The sequence below is a fragment of the Cibotium barometz genome, chromosome 53 (genome assembly GCF_041138505.1).
Source record: "Cibotium barometz isolate CiBa-2024 chromosome 53, ASM4113850v1, whole genome shotgun sequence".
Classification (NCBI taxonomy): domain Eukaryota; kingdom Viridiplantae; phylum Streptophyta; class Polypodiopsida; order Cyatheales; family Cibotiaceae; genus Cibotium; species Cibotium barometz.
In genome coordinates this window covers 26361956-26383650 of record NC_141098.1, presented here as the reverse complement: position 1 = coordinate 26383650, position 21695 = coordinate 26361956, and the positions used below count along the sequence as shown (strand labels likewise).

The 21695-nt window shown below is 40.9% G+C and overlaps 2 pseudogenes; both read right to left on the bottom strand.

Moving 5' to 3' along the window:
• Positions 1–3792: 3792 nt before the first annotated feature.
• On the bottom strand, positions 3793–4140 carry LOC147608462 (transcription and mRNA export factor ENY2 pseudogene; annotated as a pseudogene).
• Positions 4141–7903: 3763 nt separating this feature from the next.
• On the bottom strand, positions 7904–8824 carry LOC147608461 (transcription and mRNA export factor ENY2 pseudogene; annotated as a pseudogene).
• Positions 8825–21695: the final 12871 nt, after the last annotated feature.

Here is a 21695-nt window from a genome sequence, read left to right as displayed (position 1 = left end):
TATTATCTCAATCTCTTGTCTCAGGCATACATTCAATGGGATTGTCTCCACAACTCATACAAGACACACCATCAAAGCTTCATCATCATGAAAGATCTTCACATAACATATGCTATATGTTTGTACAAAATGTTTGACATGCAACACCACTCATGTGACAAAACAAATAAAACTCACAAGACATCATCAAATACAAAGGTATACATATCTTCAGCATATGCATGCCAACAGCCCATAGCATTCAGCAGAACTTGATATCTTCCACAAGAAAGAGACACATCCTCCTCATTCAAAAAAACAGCAGCTTGATGTAGCCCAGGCTTTCTCTCCACATCTTCACGACAGCAGCAGCATGGCTCTGCTTATGGACCATTTTGGCGCAATCCAGCAGCCTCACTTCCACGACTTCCACACCTTGGTATCAATAAAATAAGGTCAAATGTTTTCTTTAGAGAGCAGCAAGCAGACATAAGGAAGCTGCGTATCCGTTGCAGTAACTCTGCCTTCACAGTGTCTGGCACCGACGATCTTCCTTTGGGAGTAATTATGCGTATAAGCTCATCAAGAGTTACATTACTCCTTCCTCTCTTTCTTAAAGCTTTGCACTGGCCCTTCATCTCGTCTTTCCATCCGCTTTCAATTAGTCTTTCCCGCAGCAACTCCTTCAGCTTCTCTTTCTTTCCACTTTCAATAGGTTTGACGTTGATGATTTCTTGAAGAGTTGGCTCTGCGCCTTTCTCATCTTCACCATCCGGCGTGGGAGGCCTGTTGACAGATGCCCTCCATACATGGCCGCCAATTATTTCAAGCTTTGCACTTTTACCTACAGTATCACACCAGCCACCTCTAGTACCCAAGAGCGACTCCCCTCCAGCGCCTCTCCTCTCTCTCCGCTTAATCCCCCCCCTGCCAGACGATCTTCTTCCCCCACTCTACCCAGGGTCTCTCCACACTCTAAAAAGCGGCCTCCCTCCTTCCTCAGCGCTGTACCCCCCTTGGCTTTGTCTTGCCACTGCGCCTCAGAGCTCCGAGCTGTTCCACCCCAGCAGGTGGTCCCCCTCCGTCAGATCAACGCGGTTGGCTTAACCTGTTCACGCCCGTCAGCTGCTTGGCCTCCCCTACCTCTTGTGGCTGCTGCCTTGTGAGAAGCTTCTCCCCCTCCAGCGCCTCAGCACTGTAACTCAATCAGAGCTCACCTCTGCACACGCTAGCGGCTGCCACCCCAAGAGCCCATGTTTTGCCTCCTTTTGCACTGTCCTCCGGCCACGCCAGAGAGCTTCCCCGAAAAGCGACCTTCCTTCCCTCTTTCCAGCTGCGCATCACCTTTTGCCTCTCGAACCTTCGCCAGCTTCGAGATATTCTATGCTGGCAGCCACAAAAATCCCCATGTGGCCATGCACAAATTGGCCATGTTTTTTATATCATTTATTATTATTTTTTTTTTCAAAGGCCTATAAGATAGCCACCCTCCTATGCTTCCATTTCACACCATTTCTCAAGGCAACACCGGCCCTTTAACCTTAAATGCCTATGCTTCCATACACATTCAAATGCAACCCACGATGCCATTGTATCTGAGTGGATACCTTCCATATCTGTCTTTGCTGCTCAGGGTCCAGATTCCACATAAGTTGTTCCATGAACATGCTTTCACTGCATAGACGTGCCACAACACGACATCCACCCCCTCTAGACCTGCACATCCTCTGGTATGTGCCACACAGGTCCTGGAATTCAGTGTCCATGCAATATTTGCACACCAACATTGGTATATGTACAAGCATCCAACTAGGCGTCTTAAACCCTGTCAAACCTGACCCAGTTGGTATCACCCTAGTAAACATGAAACAGTAGAAGAATATACATAGTGCCACTCACAAGAGGTTATCCTTTGTTGAAACATAGCATGACATCTTAACCTACCCCCCTAGCCTGCAAGATATTTATATCTTAGCAATCACATCTGAATGGTTCTGCTTTCCCACCTGGATCAAATACCAACCGCTTTTGGCATATGTGCCATATCCTTTGCTCATATGAAGCCCTATCCTCACTTAGATTCCCTGCATATGCATAATTACCCTCATCATTCAAAGTGGGATGCTCTTCAAAATAATTTCCTTCAAAATTTTCCTCAGGCCATGTTTGAAGCCTTTGCACCACATATTGTATGGCCACACCAAGTAACAACTGCATTAACAGCATGGAACACACACTTGGTAACATCCCATCCAAATCTACCTTGCCCGGATCCAGCTCACCCCACTGACAAACATTCATTCTTCTCATCCAAAGACGGAAAAGCATGGTCTTAATTGGCTTCCTCACATGCATATTCATGTACATCATCCTGCTTATAAGCATCATAACCAGATAAGAATGCAGTAATGATAGCATCTTCTTCTTGTCCTAGATCTTCAAACTCTGCAATCATGCTTTCAGCAAAAAACATTGGTTCTTGTAGATCTTCGCACATACGATATGTCACCTGAGGAATACCCTTTGAATGAGTGCTTTTGTCATGAGAATCCTTGAGTTTAGAAAGCTTACATGAGAGTTCACCCACTGTATCCTTTCTAGGTTGCAGCAAAGCATCCCTTTTAGCACTGTGAATGTCTTGCTGTTCACTAACGGCTACTTGCAGTTCCAATTTAGCATAGACAGCCTCAATGATCTCTGCATCAGTCTTGAATAGCAATTGATTATCCTCCATATGACATAATTCCACGACTGCTTCTAAATTGGCCCGAATTGTTGCTGGAACACTATCACAGCTCACATTATACCTCATTTCATCACCCTTTTGCTTTTTCTTTTCCCAAGTAAGTTGCTCCTGCTTTAGATTCATGGAACTCGCAAAAATAAGTGCATCTGCAAAATCACTCCATCATTTGGAGTGATACTCTGCTAGTTCCAGCACTTCATCTTTTAAATCAGGACTTATAAGGTGTGCAAAAGATGCAATCATCATGTTTTCTGGAACCCCTTGATTCTTCATCTCTATCTCGTAACACCTTAGATAGCTTTCTAGATCAAAACCATCAAATATATTGACCCTGTCATACACCAATTGCACCGCAATTTCCACCGCTTCCTGGATTCGCTTTTCTTCTTCAATCTTCCTGAACTGCTCTTCAAGCTCTTTCATCTCGGCATATAAATGCTCCATTTTTCTAGCCATCTCTACGTACTCTCACCCCAGCGGTCTCACGTCGGGTTCACCGAAGATGTCGTGACGTGGGCGGTGTCGCTGAGAAAGTGCGAGACTTCTAGCTGTGAGAGTAGCTTCCAATCCCAAGCATTAAATGTCTTCTCAGCTTGTCATAGAGCAAGGTATAGCATGGTATTATCTCAATCTCTTGTCTCAGGCATACATTCAATGGGATTGTCTCCACAACTCATACAAGACACACCATCAAAGCTTCATCATCATGAAAGATCTTCACATAACATATGCTATATGTTTGTACAAAATGTTTGACATGCAACACCACTCATGTGACAAAACAAATAAAACTCACAAGACATCATCAAATACAAAGGTATACATATCTTCAGCATATGCATGCCAACAGCCCATAGCATTCAGCAGAACTTGATATCTTCCACAAGAAAGAGACACATCCTCCTCATTCAAAAAAACAGCAGCTTGATGTAGCCCAGGCTTTCTCTCCACATCTTCACGACAGCAGCAGCATGGCTCTGCTTATGGACCATTTTGGCGCAATCCAGCAGCCTCACTTCCACGACTTCCACACCTTGGTATCAATAAAATAAGGTCAAATGTTTTCTTTAGAGAGCAGCAAGTAGACATAAGGAAGCTGCGTATCCGTTTTGCAGTAACTCTGCCTTCACAGTGTCTGGCACCGACGATCTTCCTTTGGGAGTAATTATGCGTATAAGCTCATCAAGAGTTACATTAGTCCTTCCTCTCTTTCTAGTGAAAGCTCTGCAGTGGCCCTTCATCTCGTCTTTCCATCCGCTTTCAATTAGTCTTTCCTTCAGCAACTCCTTCAGCTTCTCTTTCTTTCCACTTTCAATAGGTTTGACGTTGATGATTTCTTGAAGAGTTGGCTCTGCGCCTTTCTCATCTTCACCATCCAGCGTGGGAGGCCTGTTTGACAGATGCCCTCCATACATGGCCGCCAATTATTTCAAGCTTTGCACTTTTACCTACAGTATCACACCAGCCACCTCTAGTACCCAAGAGCGACTCCCCTCCAGCGCCTCTCCTCTCTCTCCGCTTAATCCCCCCCCTGCCAGACGATCTTCTTCCCCCACTCTACCCAGGGTCTCTCCACACTCTAAAAAGCGGCCTCCCTCCTTTCTCAGTGCTGTACCCCCCTTGGCTTTGTCTTGCCACTGCGCCTCAGAGCTCCGAGCTGTTCCACCCCAGCAGGTGGTCCCCCTCCGTCAGATCAACGCAACTGGCTTAACCTGTTCACGCCCGCCTCCCCTACCTCTTGTGGCTGCTGCCTCTGGAGAAGCTTCTCCCCCTCCAGCGCCTCAGCACTGTAACTCAATCAGAGCTCACCTCTGCACACGCTAGCGGCTGCCACCCCAAGAGCCCATGTTTTGCCTCCTTTTGCACTGTCCTCCGGCCACGCCAGAGAGCTTCCCCGAAAAGTGACCTTCCTTCCCTCTTTCCAGCTGCGCATCACCTTTTGCCTCTTCAACCTTCGCTAGCCTCGAGATATTCTATGCTGGCAGCCACAAAAATCCCCATGTGGCCATGCACAAATTGGCCACGTTTTTTATATCATTTTATTATTATTATTTTTTTTCAAAGGCCTATAAGATAGCCACCCTCCTATGCTTCCATTTCACACCATTTCTCAAGGCAACACCGGCCCTTTAACCTTAAATGCCCATGCTTCCATACACATTCAAATGCTTCCATACACATTCAAATGCAACCCACGATGCCATTGTATCTGAGTGGATACCTTCCATATCTGTCTTTGGTGCTCAGGGTCCAGATTCCACATAAGTTGTTCCATGAACATGCTTTCACTGCATAGACGTGCCACAACACGACATCCACCCCCTCTAGACCTGCACATCCTCTGGTATGTGCCACACAGGTCCTGGAATTCAGTGTCCATGCAATATTTGCACACCAACATTGGTATATGTACAAGCATCCAACTAGGCGTCTTAAACCCTGTCAAACCTGACCCAGTTGGTATCACCCTAGTAAACATGAAACAGTAGAAGAATATACATAGTGCCACTCACAAGAGGTTATCCTTTGTTGAAACATAGCATGACATCTTAACCTACCCCCCTAGCCTGCAAGATATTTATATCTTAGCAATCACATCTGAATGGTTCTGCTTTCCCACCTGGATCAAATACCAACCGCTTTTGGCATATGTGCCATATCCTTTGCTCATATGAAGCCCTATCCTCACTTAGATTCCCTGCATATGCATAATTACCCTCATCATTCAAAGTGGGATGCTCTTCAAAATAATTTCCTTCAAAATTTTCCTCAGGCCATGTTTGAAGCCTTTGCACCACATATTGTATGGCCACACCAAGTAACAACTGCATTAACAGCATGGAACACACACTTGGTAACATCCCATCCAAATCTACCTTGCCCGGATCCAGCTCACCCACTGACAAACATTCATTCTTCTCATCCAAAGATGGAAAAGCATGGTCTTCATTGGCTTCCTCTATGCTATTATATACCTCTTCTTTAGGCCGTTGCAAAGTATGCAAAGCATCCACACCATCAACGCATACAAAGTCCAACAAGGCATCATCGAGAATAGCCTCCAACAGCTTTGGATCAATCTCATCACAATCATTTGGCTTACATAACTGCACATCCTCACTTGCAACCGACAGTTGACTAGCATCAAGCATAGAAGGGCCCAAAGCTGATGCATCATTTAGGATAGCATCCAATTCAGGATCAATCGCATCGAAGCCATTATCATCTTGCAATCCCACATGTTGATTATCATGAACATGCATACCCCCATAGTTATATCCATTTGGTTGCTCATATGCAGCCCATATGCAGCCTCATGAGGCTCTGTGACCACACTTTGCATATCCTGCATGTTATCTTCCAGTATTTCTTGATATCTGCAGATGGGCTTAGAATTATGGGTCCCTCACCCGCGTACCCTTGAATATGTATGTCATTGAACCCTGTATGATCCAAAAAGACAGATTCAATTTCCCTCTCCAAATCATCGTCATAAACAGGCTTCCAAGCTTGAGATTGTTGCTCACAAATGTGGTTGCAAGGTAACCCTGACACTGATGACATAGCATCACCCTGTTTATTATTGGAACACTCAGTTAGCATTCCAGGATAACCCAAATCCAAAGAACCTTGGCAACCAGCTTCAGAAGCAACATCACTATTGGAATCACCCATATCAGTCACCCCCTCTAAATCAATCACACATACTTGTGGCCCATCTTGTAATATTTTATTTTCCTCACATGCATATTCATGTACATCATCCTGCTTATAAGCATCATAACCAGATAAGAATGCAGTAATGATAGCATCTTCTTCTTGTCCTAGATCTTCAAACTCTGCAATCATGCTTTCAGCAAAAAACATTGGTTCTTGTAGCTCTTCGCACATACGATATGTCACCTGAGGAATACCCTTTGAATGAGTGCTTTTGTCATGAGAATCCTCGAGTTTAGAAAGCTTACATGACAGTTCACCCACTGTATCCTTTCTAGGTTACAGCAAAGCATCCCTTTTAGCACTGTGAATGTCTTGCTGTTCACTAACGGCTACTTGCAGTTCCAATTTAGCATAGACAGCCTCAATGATCTCTGCATCAGTCTTGAATAGCAATTGATTATCCTCCATATGACATAATTCCACGACTGCTTCTAAATTGGCCCGGATTATTGCTGGAACACTATCACAGCTCACATTATACCTCATTTCATCACCCTTTTGCTTTTTCTTTTCCCAAGTAAGTTGCTCCTGCTTTAGGTTCATGTAACTCGCATAAATAAGTGCATCTGCAAAATCACTCCATCGTTTGGAGTGATACTCTGCTAGTTCCAGCACTTCATCTTTTAAATCAGGACTTATAAGGTGTGCAAAAGATGCAATCATCATGTTTTCTGGAACCCCTTGATTCTTCATCTCTGTCTCGTAACACCTCAGATAGCTTTCTAGATCGAAACCATCAAATATATTGACCCTGTCATATACCAATTGCACCGCATTTTCCACCGCTTCCTGAATTCACTTTGCTTCTTCAATCTTCATGAACTGCTCTTCAAGCTCTTTCATCTCTGCATATAAATGCTCCATTTTGCTAGCCATCTCTACGTACTCTCACCCCAGCGGTTTCACGTCAGGTTCACCAAAGATGTCGTGATGTGGGCGGTGTCGTTGAGAAAGTGCGAGACTTCTAGCTATGAGAGTAGCTTCCAATCCCAAGCATTAAATGTCTTCTCAGCTTGTCATAGAGCAAGGTATAGCATGGTATTATCTCAATCTCTTGTCTCACGCATACCGTTTCAATGGGATTGTCTCCACAACTCATACAAGACACACCATCAAAGCTTCATCATCATGAAAGATCTTCACATAACATATGCTATATGTTTGTACAAAATGTTTGACATGCAACACCACTCATGTGACAAAACAAATAAAACTCACAAGACATCATCAAATACAAAGGTATACATATCTTCAGCATATGCATGCCGACAGCCCATAGCATAGCTTCAGCAAAACTTGATATCTTCCACAAGAAAGAGACACATCCTCCTCATTCAAGAAAACAGCAGCTTGATGTAGCCCAGGCTTTCTCTCCACATCTTTACGATAGCAGCAGCATGGCTCTGCTTATGGACCATTTCGGCGCAATCCAGCAGCCTCACTTCCACGACTTCCACACCTTGGTATCAATAAAAAAAGGTCAAATGTTTTCTTTAGAGAGCAGCAGACATAAGGAAGCTACGTATCCGTTGCAGTAACTCTGCCTTCACAGTGTCTGGCACCAACGATCTTCCTTTGGGAGTAATTATGCGTATAAGCTCATCAAGAGTTACATTAGTCCTTCCTCTCTTTCTAGTGAAAGCTCTGCAGTGGCCCTTCATCTCGTCTTTCCATCCGCTTTCAATTAGTCTTTCCCTCAGCAACTCCTTCAGCTTCTCTTTCTTTCCACTTTCAATAGGTTTGACGTTGATGATTTCTTGAAGAGTTGGCTCTGTGCCTTTCTCATCTTTGCCATCCGGCGTGGGAGGCCTGTTGAGAGATGCCCTCCATACATGGCCGCCAATTATTTCAAGCTTTGCACTTTTACCTACAGTATCACCAGCCACCTCTAGTACCCAAGAGCGACTCCCCTCCAGCGCCTCTCCTCTCTCTCCGCTTAAACCCCCCCCCTGCCAGACGATCTTCTTCCCCCACTCTACCCAGGGTCTCTCCACACTCTAAAAAGCGGCCTCCCTCCTTCCTCAGTGCTGTAACCCCCTTGGCTCTGTCTTGCCGCTGTACCCCCTTGGCTCTGTCTTGCCGCTGCGCCTCAGAGCTCCCAGCTGTTCCACCCCAGGTGGTCCCCCTCCGTCAGATCAATGCGGCTGGCTTAACCTGTTCACGCCCGTTGGCCTCCCCTACCTCTTGTGGCTGCTGCCTCTGGAGAAGCTTCTCCCCCTCCAGCGCCTCAGCACTTTAACTCAATCAGAGCTCACCTCTGCACACGCTAGCCACTGCCACCCCAAGAGCCCATGTTTTGCCTCCTTTTGCACTGTCCTCCGGCCACGCCAGAGAGCTTCCCCGAAAAGCGACCTTCCTTCCCTCTTTCCAGCTGTGCATCACCTTTTGCCTCTCCAACCTTCGCCAGCTTCGAGATATTCTATGCTGGCAGCCACAAAAATCCCCATGTGGCCATGCACAAATTGGCCACATTTTTTATATCATTTTTTTATTATTATTTTTTTTCAAAGACATATAAGATAGCCACCCTCCTATGCTTCCATTTCACACCATTTCTCAAGGCAACACCGGCCCTTTAACCTTAAATGCCCATGCTTCCATACACATTCAAATGCAACCCACGATGCCATTGTATCTGAGTGGATACCTTCCATATCTGTCTTTGCTGCTCAGGGTCCAGATTCCACATAAGTTGTTCCATGAACATGCTTTCATTGCATAGACGTGTCACAGCACGACAACGTGCGTCGTGGAAGATATTGGAATAAAGAATAAGAATTGTTTTCTGAAACCGGGCATGGATCTGGTTGATTGACCTTGCTGGTCCTCAACGGATGAGTCCATGGCTCTTTTATATGGATCTGTGGGTTGCTCTTTGCTGATCTTCCACGGAGATTCCATTCTATTATATATTGCCGGTTACTATGAGCTAGGAACTATGGAAAAGGCCCCTGAGTGAACAGGTGGTGAGCGTTCTGGTTACCAAAATGATGCCATAAGTATACCGATGAATGAATGACTAGAAATAAGGAGTTAACCAGAGACTTTGAGGATTGTCATCAGAGATATAATGGTTTCATTAAAGGATTGTTTTAAAGTTAGTTGATGCTAAGAAAAAGGCAATTTCATATTGGGTGTATAAGTGGTGTGACTAGTTTTATGTTTGCTTGAACTTCCGGCTAGGGGGGCTTGGAACTCTTTTCCTTGGTACCCGGGACAAAACCTAACCAAATTCTTAATTGAATCCCATCACTACAGTGGTTGGGCGGTTGACTAACCCATGGGACTGGATGGGGTTAGGCTAGACTGATGGATCCGTAAATCGAGACTCAATTTTTGTTTACGACGATAGATAAAGTAAATCCCGGATAGTAATTGTTCTATGGATAGGAATCAACGGCTGTGCCTCTTAATGGGAAAAAAAGCGCTGATCCCAATGATCCAAGTGCAAGTTTCTTCCTTGATCTGACCGAGTATCTTTATAGGTGCAGTCGGCAGATCAACGTGATCAGTAATGGTCTTGACTACGTTAGAGTAAAGAGTTATCCTGGTGGAATCGCCCGTGCTTTCCGGGTGAAGGAAGTCTTTCCGGGTTCGGTTTTGGAAAAACCGACGGATTAGTCTCTTGTTCGGATATCCGTGGTGGTGGGCGAGGCCCCGAGTGTGGGACCCCTGTCCCGCGCGAGAAGTGCTACTTCCGCTCTGCTGCTAGTACCCCGAATCCGTTGCTCGGTGGGAACAGGGATCTTACAAGAACTTAGTTGGACTCAGTTATTAGTGGCCTCCCTTACCTATAATTAGACCCTCATTCTTTTGTATTCTTATCTGTGAACTATACCATGCCCAGTGTTACATTAAAATACTTATATTTTCTATTATCCCTTAAAAATCCTCTACTTTTGGAGAGATTGGAGCTTCTCTCTCTCTTCAACAATCCTTGGAGCTTTTTTCTCAACATACTAAACTAATTGATTGGTAGGGGGCTTCCTTCTAAGATAAAGAAGCAAGCAAAATCTAGAGGTAAGAAGTAATTTCATGGTTTTCATTATTAATATTCTCAAAAGATTTCATTTCTCAACCCCTCTCAAGCTTGAGAAGTTTCAAATTAATTGTTTTCAATGCAAATCAAACTTTCTATAAGAATTCTAATGATTAATCACAAAAAAGTTAGTCTTTATGCTTAACTAGGATGCTTTTTATGTATATCTCTCTCTCCCAAAAGAATAGTCATTCCTATGACTAATTCCTTATTCAAATGGATGCTTGTCATCATTGATAAATTCTCAATTCAAAAATCAAACTCTATGCTTGTTAAGCTAGAGGTTAAGAAAATGGGTTTTTTATGCTTTTATGCTAATACAATTATGGTAAACTTATGAAAGCGCCAAAACAGGTAGAAACAAGATCTTTTGTTATTTTGAAAAGGGGATTGATTACAGGGGAAGATACTGGACATCTTGAGGGGCTGGGGAGGAATCTTACACCAAGGGAGCTACTATCTTCTTCTTAGGAATAAAGAAACTAAGAAGTCTGTAGATATGGTAGGAAAGTCTTAAATCTCGAGGCGTAGGGTGATATAAAATAACACCATGTATCACTTTTAGCCTCATCACAATCATGGCCAATGAGATATTCTGCCTCAGTATCACACGCTCGTCGCAAGAGGTGTGGACATACTGCCTTGCAAGCCATTTGTGCTGCCGTCTCTCCGCTGGGTCGAGGAAATATAAATCCTTGAAATGGCTTGCGAGTCTCGCTCGACTCATTCAAGTTGTAGAGCAGAAGAGATGGGATGCTCCAAGGCAAAATCAGCCATGTATTAAGACTGGGTGAGATTAGGAACACCAGATAAGTGTGGAACTTCCATCTATAAAACCAAATTCTTTGATTAAAAATCTTCATTAATTAATTAAGCTTAAGGAATGAAAATACAATACGTAAATGCTCTTTCTGAGTTTTTATTATAAGTGTGGAACTTCCATCTATAAAACCAAATTCTTTGATTAAAAATCTTCATTAATTAATTAAGCTTAAGGAATGAAAATACAATACGTAAATGCTCTTTCTGAGTTTTTATTATAAATTTCTGATAAGAATTGATTTGTCCTTATTAGCTTTCAACAATACCACCTGTGAGAACCCTTCCCCCTCCGCGGTGCCCCGAGCGAGGGCGCTGGGGGCACCGCGTCAGCCTCTCGCGTAGGGTAGGGATCCACACTCAAAGCCTCGCCCACAGATATCCGGACAAGAGACTAGCCCGACGGTTCCTCTGAAACCGAACCGAAAAAACTTCCCTCGCCCGGAAGGCACGGGCGATTCCACGAGGAAAATCTTCTGACGGGGGAATTGATCTAACGAGTCAAAATCTTAACTATCCAAACTGATCTGATATACTGAACCCGAAGTCGCATGGTCAGACCAAAGAAGAGACTTGCACTTAGTCCATAGAATCACTGCTTTTTTCCTCCTTTAACGAGGCACAACCTCGCTGATTCCCTCCCACAGAACAAGGGTCTTCCTAGGACTTAATCTAACTGATGTAACTAATCTTAACTTATTTGTATTGCAGGAATCCCTCAATCCAGCCAATCGGCCCATGGCTTAGCCAATCGCCCAACCACTGTATTGGTGGGTTTCCTTTATAAAAAGTTGGTTATGTTTGCCCGGGTATCGAGAAAAAGAGTTCCTAGGCCCCCTACCGGCGTTTCAGGCAAAATTTGAAGTAGGCATACCACACATACACATCCAATATGAAATTGCCATTATAATAGATTCGGCTATCTTTAAAACAATCTTTCAATGAAATTGCCATTATAATAGATTCGGCTACCATTATAATAGATTCGGCTGTCTTTAAAATAATCTTTCAATGAAAATCGTAGTATTACTGATCATAGTCCTTTAAAATATCGAGTTCATTGTTTACAACATCCGAACTCTCCGTTCAAGACCAGTTGGTCAACCAACGAGATCCAATATCAGAATTTGATTCACAAAAGTTATTCTTTTTAGCCCATCCGAATCTTCCTTGACGCACGCATGGGTGTCCTAGCAACCGCGAGCCCGTGCATCACCTGGTTAGAACCCTCTAGGATCCTACTTAGGTGTCCTAGCACTTCACTCAAGGATCGCTTCGTTGGTCCTCGCCCATCGTACCAGAGGTGCAACATTTTAACCATACCAAGGCTGGTCAAGACCTCGGCAGGCTTTACCGCAAGCGACATCCCCTCCCTGCTGTGCTGCCAGCTATTGCAATGAGTATCTCCTTAGTTAAACACATACCAAATGCTTCCTCCAGCATTTTGGCATAAAACAATCCTTTAAAAGAAAACAGAGGTAAGTAAAATTCTTGGTTTGAGATTGGTTTCACAAAAACCTTTTTCTTTAATCCATAATTTTATAATGAGAATCATTGATCTCTCATCAAGGTAATCTACCCATTTAATTTTATTCTGAGAATCACAGATCTCTCATCAAGGTAATCTACCCATTTGACTGACTGTTCAACTATATTCTTCCTGAGTTTGGTCAAGGGAAAACTAGGTTAATTCAATGGTAGTCTATTCTTTGTATTAAGAACTGGAATTGGTCACACAAAGTTTTTGCTTGATTCAGATCGAGATATGGACAAGTAGTTTACTGACTGTCCCTCTCATAGTCGTGGTCTAACCAAAATCATTCAGTTTAGTTCTAGCTTTCATTCCAAGGATTTTCTTCAGATAAACATCTACTGAACTTCTAACCGTAAGAAAATTCCAACTTTATGAATTTCATTCCTTCTTAACCATAATATCTGATTTTAATGAAAATACTCTTCTTCCATTTAATCTAATTTTGGGTAAATATCAATTTGGTGATTTAACCACATAAAATATCTAAAGATGTTCTTTTACCAATTTAATTTATCAACCCTAATTCTCTAGGTGGAATTATGGTGAAAATTCCTCTTTTCTCATCTTTCTCTACTTAAATACCATCAAAATTCTTCTTTTAACTAAATACAAGTATCCATTTTTTTGAATAAACTTAAAATTTATCTTTTTATCATTTAATGATTGGCTTTCAATTGTCATGGGAATTCCTTTTACCATAAAATAAATTTATCTAAAATTCCTCTTTAAATTAAATAAAAATATTCATTATTTCAAATATACCAAGAATTCCACTTTTACCATTTAAATGATTGAATTCCAAATGTCATGGGAATTCCTCTTTTATCATTTAACTTTTCTCTTGCATAAAAATAAATTTATCTAAAATCCCTCTTTAGTTTTCAATAAAAATATCCATTTATTCAATTATGCCAAGAATTTCACTTTTACCATTTAAATGATTGAATTCCAAATGTCATGGGAATTCCTCTTTTATCATTTAAATTTTCTCATGCATAAAATTTTTTTTATCTAAAATTCCTCTTTAAATTTAAATAAAAATATCCATTAATTCAATTATGCCAAGAATTCCACTTTTACAATTTAAATGATTGAATTCCAAATGTCATGGTAATTCCTCTTTTATCATTTAAATTTTCTCATGCATAAAATAAATTTATCTAAAATTTCTCTTTAAATTTAAATAAAAATATTCATTATTTTTAATATACCAAATTTTCTCTTTCTCCATTTAATTACATGGATCTCCATTATCATGGGAATTTCTCTTTTTGCATAAAAATAAAAATACCAAAAATTTCTCTTTTCTTTAATTAATTATTTATGCATAAATACTAAAAATTAGTTTCTCCATGAATATAATGAAAATCATTCTTTTAGCATAGGATGTCCAATCCTAGAATATGTTAGGAAGTCCTATTTTCACATTCTGTAAAAAAATGAGCTATGTATTAATTTCTAAACATTTTGATATAGCTTCGCTACTATTACTGATAATTTTTAATATTTCTAGAAAGAATAAGACTTTGTAATACAATTATGATAACTATCCTTAGACTTAAATCAAAATTATGGAATTAAATCATAAGTTCACCATAATTTTGCTAACATAAAAGCATAAAAAGCCATTTTCTTAACCTCTAGCTTAACAAGCTTAGAGTTTGATTTTTGAATTGAGAATTTATCAATGAGAAGCATCCATTTGAATAAAGAATTAGTCATAGGAATGACTATTCTTTTGGGAGAGAGAGATATACAAAAAAAGCATCCTAATTAAGCATAAAGATTGACTTTTTCTTAATTATTCATTACAATTCTTAGGGAAAGCTTGGTTTGCATTAAAAACAATTAATTAGAAACTTCTCAAGCTTGAGAGGGGTTGAGAAGTGAAATCATTGAGAATATTAATTAAAAAAATCATGAAATTCTTCTTACCTCTAGATTTGGCTTACTTCTTTATCTTAGAAGGAAGCCCCCAACCAATCAATTGGTTTAGTATGTTGAGAAGAAAGCTCCAAGGATTGTTGAAGAGAGAGAGAAGCTCCAATCTCTCCAAAAGTAGAGGATTTTTAAGGTATAATAGAAAATATGAGTATTTTAATGTAATACTGGCATGGTATGGTTCATAGATGAGAATACAAAAGAATGAGGGTCTATTTATAGGTGAAGGAGGCCACTAACTAAGTCCAACTAAGTTCTAGAATTTTTCAGCTTTAGTTTGGCTGAATTTGGACAAGATTTAGACTTGTTTAGCTCCCATTTTGATCCAGTTTGATCCAGAAGAGAGGAGAGAAAAATATCTCAAATTTTTTGAATTAAAAACCCTCCCACACATGTGAAGGAGGTTCCTACATCAAAGGTCCCCCTCTCCTTACCAAGGTGTCAAAAATTCATCATTCCTCCAAAATACCTCATTTTTTTAGTAATATCTCTTAATTTTTAACTAATAAACCTTGTACTTAGTCAACTCTCATCTTATGTGAGAATTTACTCATTTTTTAGTATTTTCATTTATTCATTGGATTTATCTCATCCCAACACTTGGATTAATCCTATTGGCCCATTGAAACCTTAATTGGACCATGATCTAGAAATTTCTGAAAATCTAAGGTCACTTATATCATTTTTAATTGATTCCTAATACACCTTGGAGAATTTATTTTGAATTCCTATTTTGGGGAAATATATTTTTGATAAATTTAGGAGAATTTTTATATCCAAAAATATCTCAATATTGAATTACCTCTGTCTAGAATTTTTCTTCTCTCTAGACAAAAACAAGGAAAAATAATATTTTCTTGTATTCAGAAATAGGGAATGATTACATGGGATTGAGGTAAAAGCTTATTCATTATTGAGGCTGCTGAGGAGGAATCTTATATTTCCCTCGTGCATATGTACACCCTCTTATCTACTGATTTTGGGGTGTGCACTTATCTTTTGTATCTGGCACACATTTGTTCATTCTAATCTAGTGAGTTTGTGTGCTCTCAAGCTTTTCTTTCTTGTGTGTGTGCAATGTTGCAACCCTAACCCTAATTCCAACAATTGGTATTAGAGCTAGCTTCCTTGACACTTGATCTAATAGTCTGCCTCCCTCCTCACTCATGACCCTATATTTTTGTCTCCAATTGAGATACCCTCTTAGGAGAAGAAGGTGTATATTGTAGTGTGTTGTATATAAAGTATACAGGCATTTTGGGATCCGTGACGCATTTTGGGTTCATTTTAGGCACGTACGGTTTATGCGGATGTTCTAGAGAGGCATCATTTTGGATTGGTTCTGCTTAATTTTTGGTGTTTGGGTTATGTAGCGGCAAAGATTTGGTATGCAGCAACATCTACAGTTTCTTCAACAACATCGAACATCATACTTTTGCTAGTGACACTCTATTCTCTACTCTGTGTTATTTTTCATACAATGTGTAGGTGATTCAGTCAATTGGCAAAGCCATCCAAGGTTGTATTCAGTGAATATTGAGTACCTATAGTGTGTTGGTAGAAAGTCATGGCTGGCAGTAGTGATGTATTCAACATGTTGCCTCTACTAAGGACAAACTTGATGGGACTACTAAAGGACTTTGGAATGTGGTCAGTGGTAGTGAAACTCGTCCTGTTTCATAACTACCAGTGCAAAAAGGTGTTGTAGGTCCATCTAAAGTAGAATCTAATGATACAGATGTGACTCCTCCACATGCACCACTAGTACCTCCCACAACTTCTCAAATGACATGGGATGGAAGAGATGCACAAACACATGCATTGCTTGCACTTTCTGTGAAGCGAAGCATTATTCCTCATATTCGTTTATGCAAGACTTCAAAACAGGAATGGGATACACTTGTTGCATTGTACGAGGTGTGCAATGAAGCACGTGTTGCATATCTACGCAAATAGCTGGAGTCTGAGCCATTAGGGGAAGGTTGAGATCTCTAGGGGCCCTTTAAGGTGCCATATTATGATTTTAATGACTTTTTGTTAAAATGTTAAGCTTCTTTGACTTTAGATACCTTCTTCTTCTTCAAATGGCTAGAAGTTTGAATTTCAAAGTTTCCCACCAAAATTGAATTTTAAATTGAGTGGGCAAAACCATATCATGTGACATATCTATGGAAAGAGCTCAGCGAAGAGTAGATTCTGGATCTCTAATCTCCGACAAATTTTGAGCTCATATGTAGAAGTTATGGATGTCCGAAATTTCAAAAACTTTCCCCCCCACTTTTTGGGAATGAAAAGTACAAAAAGGCATCTTCTAGAGAATCTTTTGACCACCTTTAATCACCCAACATTTTTGTATACATGGCATCACATGATCGGCCCTTTTCCTTAATAACCTTTTAATCACATGGCATCTTAAAGGGCCCCTATAGACCTCAACCTTCCCCTAATGACATGAATGAGGGAGACTCAATGGACAACTTCTTGACCAAGATCAAATATTTTAAAGAACAACTTGCTAGTGTGGATGAGATATATCCTGATAGTACATTGGTGCCCATAGTTCTCAATGCATTGTCGGATTCTTATTAGAGTTTTGCCTCTACCCTTAGACTCATGATGAAGGGAAATCCAAATTTCCTTACCTTTGATGAGCTAGTTTCATTACTCCTACAAGAAGAGTAGTCTAGGCAAAATAGATCTAATATGCAAGTTGGTGACCAAGCTTTTATTGCCAATCAGAAAGGCAAAGGTAAAGCTTCTTCGCATGGTGCCTATAAGCCAAAATCAGAATCCTCAGGTAATGATGTAGAGAAAGAAGTTGATAAGCCTAAAAATAAGGGATCTGCACACCAAGTGCAGAGAAGAGGAATCTGTAAGTTTTGCTCAAGATGATTGGGCATGGAATAAACATTGTAGTTATGACCCTTCTGTTCATGATGTATGCATGTCAGTGTGGCAGAATCGGATGCTTGGTACTTTGACAATGGTTCTAGTAAGCACATTACTTCATAAAAAGGTTTGTTCTGTTGGAAGTACAGGAACTGTCACATGTGCAAATGGTTCCTCATATCCTGTCAAACGAGTTGGTAGGTTTGTTCTCACTATTGCAAATGGGGGTGCATTTACTCTTTCTAAATTTTATGTGCCAAGGATAAAGAAGAACTTGCTATCAGGTTCAGCCTTAGCCTTGTCAGGCTTGACGGTGAAATTTGTGGATGACAGATGTACAGTTTAGGAAAGAAATGATCATCATTATTCTATCATTTCCTCCGGTACCTTGTTTCATGGCCTATACAAGGTGGATGTATTTGAGAAGCTGCAGCATGCTGCTTGCTCAATCTCTACGACCCGTGCTATGAGTGATGCAAAATTATGGCATGCACAATTTGTCCATCTGAATTATGGCAATTTGTTATGCCTTCAAAGGCATGATATGGTGTATGAGTTGCCAACTCTTGAGACCCCTATTAGACGTGTGTGAGAGGTGTATTCTTGGTAAAATGCATTGGGCATCATTTCCAAAGGATGGATCTATGAGAGTTGTTAAGAAATTACAACTTATACATAGCAATGTATGTGGTCCTATGAGGACACCATCTATCGGGGGATATCTCTACTTTGTCAATTTTATTGATGACTACTACTCCAGATATATTTGGGTGTATCCATTAAAGCATAAGTCAGAGGTTTTTATGTGCTTTAGGCACTTTGTATCCATGGCTGAAAATGCATGTGAATGTAATGTTGGCACCCCTCGTTTTCAGATCGAGGAGGTGAGTATATGTCCAAGAATTTTCATGCATATATGGCTCAAAAAGGCATAAGGCATCAATATACATAGTGCCATACACACCTCAGCAAAATGGTGTGGCTGAGAGGAAGAACATGTCTCTCACCTTGCAGTCTAAAACTTCTTATGAAACTTGGCATGGCAGGAAGCCTTCTATGGCTCATTTGCGTGTTTTTTGTTATCTTGCTTATGCTCTTCTACCTGAGCAACAACAACGCAATAATCTTGATGATATGGCAATTAAATGCATATTTGTGGGGGGATACAGTTTAGAAAGCAAGGGATATAGACTCTACCATCCATCCTGAAAGTGGATTTTGGTAAGTAGAGATGCTGTTTTTGTCGAAGACTCAGTTCAACCCATGCTTTCATGTAAAAAACAACAAAATAAATGCTCATAGAACATGTTTGATTCACTCCTACCTTTGTTTAATGGAGGGCAGCCATATGTAGAGCAATTGAATGCTCAACCAAGTGCTGAAATTCAGCCTTTGCAGGTGAAAAATCAACCTTTGATGATGCAATTATTGAGGATGTAGTGGATGAGGAGAGAGCAGCCATAGAAGAATCTAGGCATATGCCAAAATGGCTTATGCAGACATTGAGGGATAGCAAGTTGGAAGCTCCGTTACCTAGCAGAACTCGTGCAGGTTCTCATCATGCAACTTATTCTCATGTGGATGAGGAGGAACCTGTTTCCTTTGAGGAAGCATAGGATGATGATCATTGGATGCATGCTATGCAGGGATGAGTATAACTCTATACTCAAAAATAACACCTGGTATTTGACAGATCTATGTCATTGCAAGAAGGCCATTGGTACTAAGTGGGTTTACAAGTTAAAATACAAAGAATATGGTAGCATTGATCGCTACAATGCCCTGAGACTTGTTGCAAAGGGGTATGCCTAGCAAAAGGACATTGATTATGATGAGACCTTTGCACCCACATCTCGTGCAACTACCATTAGGTGTCTCATTGCTTTAGCATCACATCATGGGTGAAAGGTACGTCAGTTGGACATTCAGAATGCATTCTTGAATGGTGATTTACATGAGGAGGTGTATGTATCACGACCTCCTGGTTTTGATGTGAAAGGAGAAGAGTCTAAAGTATGCAGGTTGAAAAAGGCTCTTTATAGCCTTAAGGAGGCTCCTAAAGCATGGTATGCAGGTTGAAAAAGGCACTTTATAGCCTTAAGGAGGCTCCTAGAGCATGGTATGAGAAGATTCATATATAATTGGTTACAAATGATTTTTGCAACAGTCCAACAGAGAGTACCCTCTATGGGAAGAGGAATAAGGACACATTTTTGGTCATCATTCTATACGTTGATGACATGCTACTCAATCATGGGACTCGATATAGATCAGATTTCAGCCTTTAAGGCTGATTTGCAGTCATCATTTGCGATGTCAGATTTGGGGCCCTTGCATTATTATTTGGGGATTGAATTTATGCAGCACAATGATGGCATTGTTATGCTGTAGTCTAAATATATATAGAAGCTATTGAAGAAGTTTAATCTTGAAGACTGTAAACCTGTGGCTACACGTATTGTAAGATCCCTATCCCCACCGCGCAACAGATTTAGGGGTGCTAGCACCGAAAGTAGCACTTCTTGCACGGGGCAGGGTCCCATACTCAAGGCCTCGCTCACAGATATCCAGACAAGAGAGACTAATCTATCGGTTGTTCCAATACCGAACCCAGGAAAAACTTCCCTTGCCCGAAAAGCACGGGCGATTCTACCAGGATAAATTTTACTCTAAGGTAGTCAAGGTCATTACTGGCCAAACTGATCCGACCGAATCTAAAGTCACTTGGTCAGATCAAGGAAGAAACTTGCACTTGGATCATAGAGATCAACGCTTTTTTCCCCTCGAGAGGCACAGCCGTTGATTCCTTTTTCCATAGAACAATTACTATATCCAGGAATTACTTCATCTATCGTACTACAATAGAAATTGAGTCTCATTTTACAGATCCATCAGTCCAGCCTAACCCCATCTTGTCCCATGGAATAGCCAACCGCCCAACCACTGTAGTGATGGGATCCAATTAGGAATTTGGTTAGGTTTTATCTCGGGTACCAGGGAAAAGAGTTCCGAGGCCCCCTAGCCAAATGTTCATGCAAATATAAAACTAGTCACACCACTTACACACCCAATATGAAATTGCCTTTTTTCTCAGCATTAGCTATCTTTAAAACAATCCTTTATTGAAACCATTATGTCACTGATCACAATCCTCAAAATCTCTGGTTGAATCCTTATTTCCAATCATTCCTTCATCCATGTACTTATGGTATCATTGGCAACCAGAATGCTCACCACCTGTTCACTCAGGGGCCTTTTTGATAGTTCCTAGCTCATAGTAACCGACAATATATTCACATAACAAAATGGAATCTTCCTGGAAGATCAGCAAGATCAACCCAACAGATCCATATAAAAGAGCCATGGACTCATCCGCCGTTGAGGACCAGCAAGGTCAATCAACCAGATCCATGCCCGGTTTCCGAAAACAACTCTTACTCCTTGTTCCAATATCTTCCATGATGCATGTGTGGGTATCTTCGGCGACCCAGAGTCCGAGCACCGTATGGTTAGCACCCTCTAGGATCCTTCGCAGGTCACCTAGCGCTTCACTCATAGGCCGCTTCCTTGGTCCCTCATCCACCGTACCGGAAGCTCACCATTTAAATCGAGGTCAAGACCTCGGTCGACCTTACTACGCGAGATGTTCTCTGTTGACTCTCTCAGCTATTGCAACTTTATCAGGTAGGTCTCCACAACCACATTCTCAAGACAGTCAAAATGTTTCCCCAACATTCTTGACATAAAACATTCAAAATGCTTCCCCACCATTCTTGACATAAAACAGTCATAAATATAAACAGTTCACAAATACAGTTTCTATAATGAACTCTGGTCTTTCCAGATTGTTCCACATCAATCCATATTACTTAACCCAAATCCAAATCATATGATATATCATTTTCCATCCCATCACATCAGATTCATTCACTTCACATAGCATCCATTCCTATCTTTCTTAAATTACACTACGTCTAATCACATCCATTTCTCATTACATCTCATTCATTCACATCTTATATCATTCA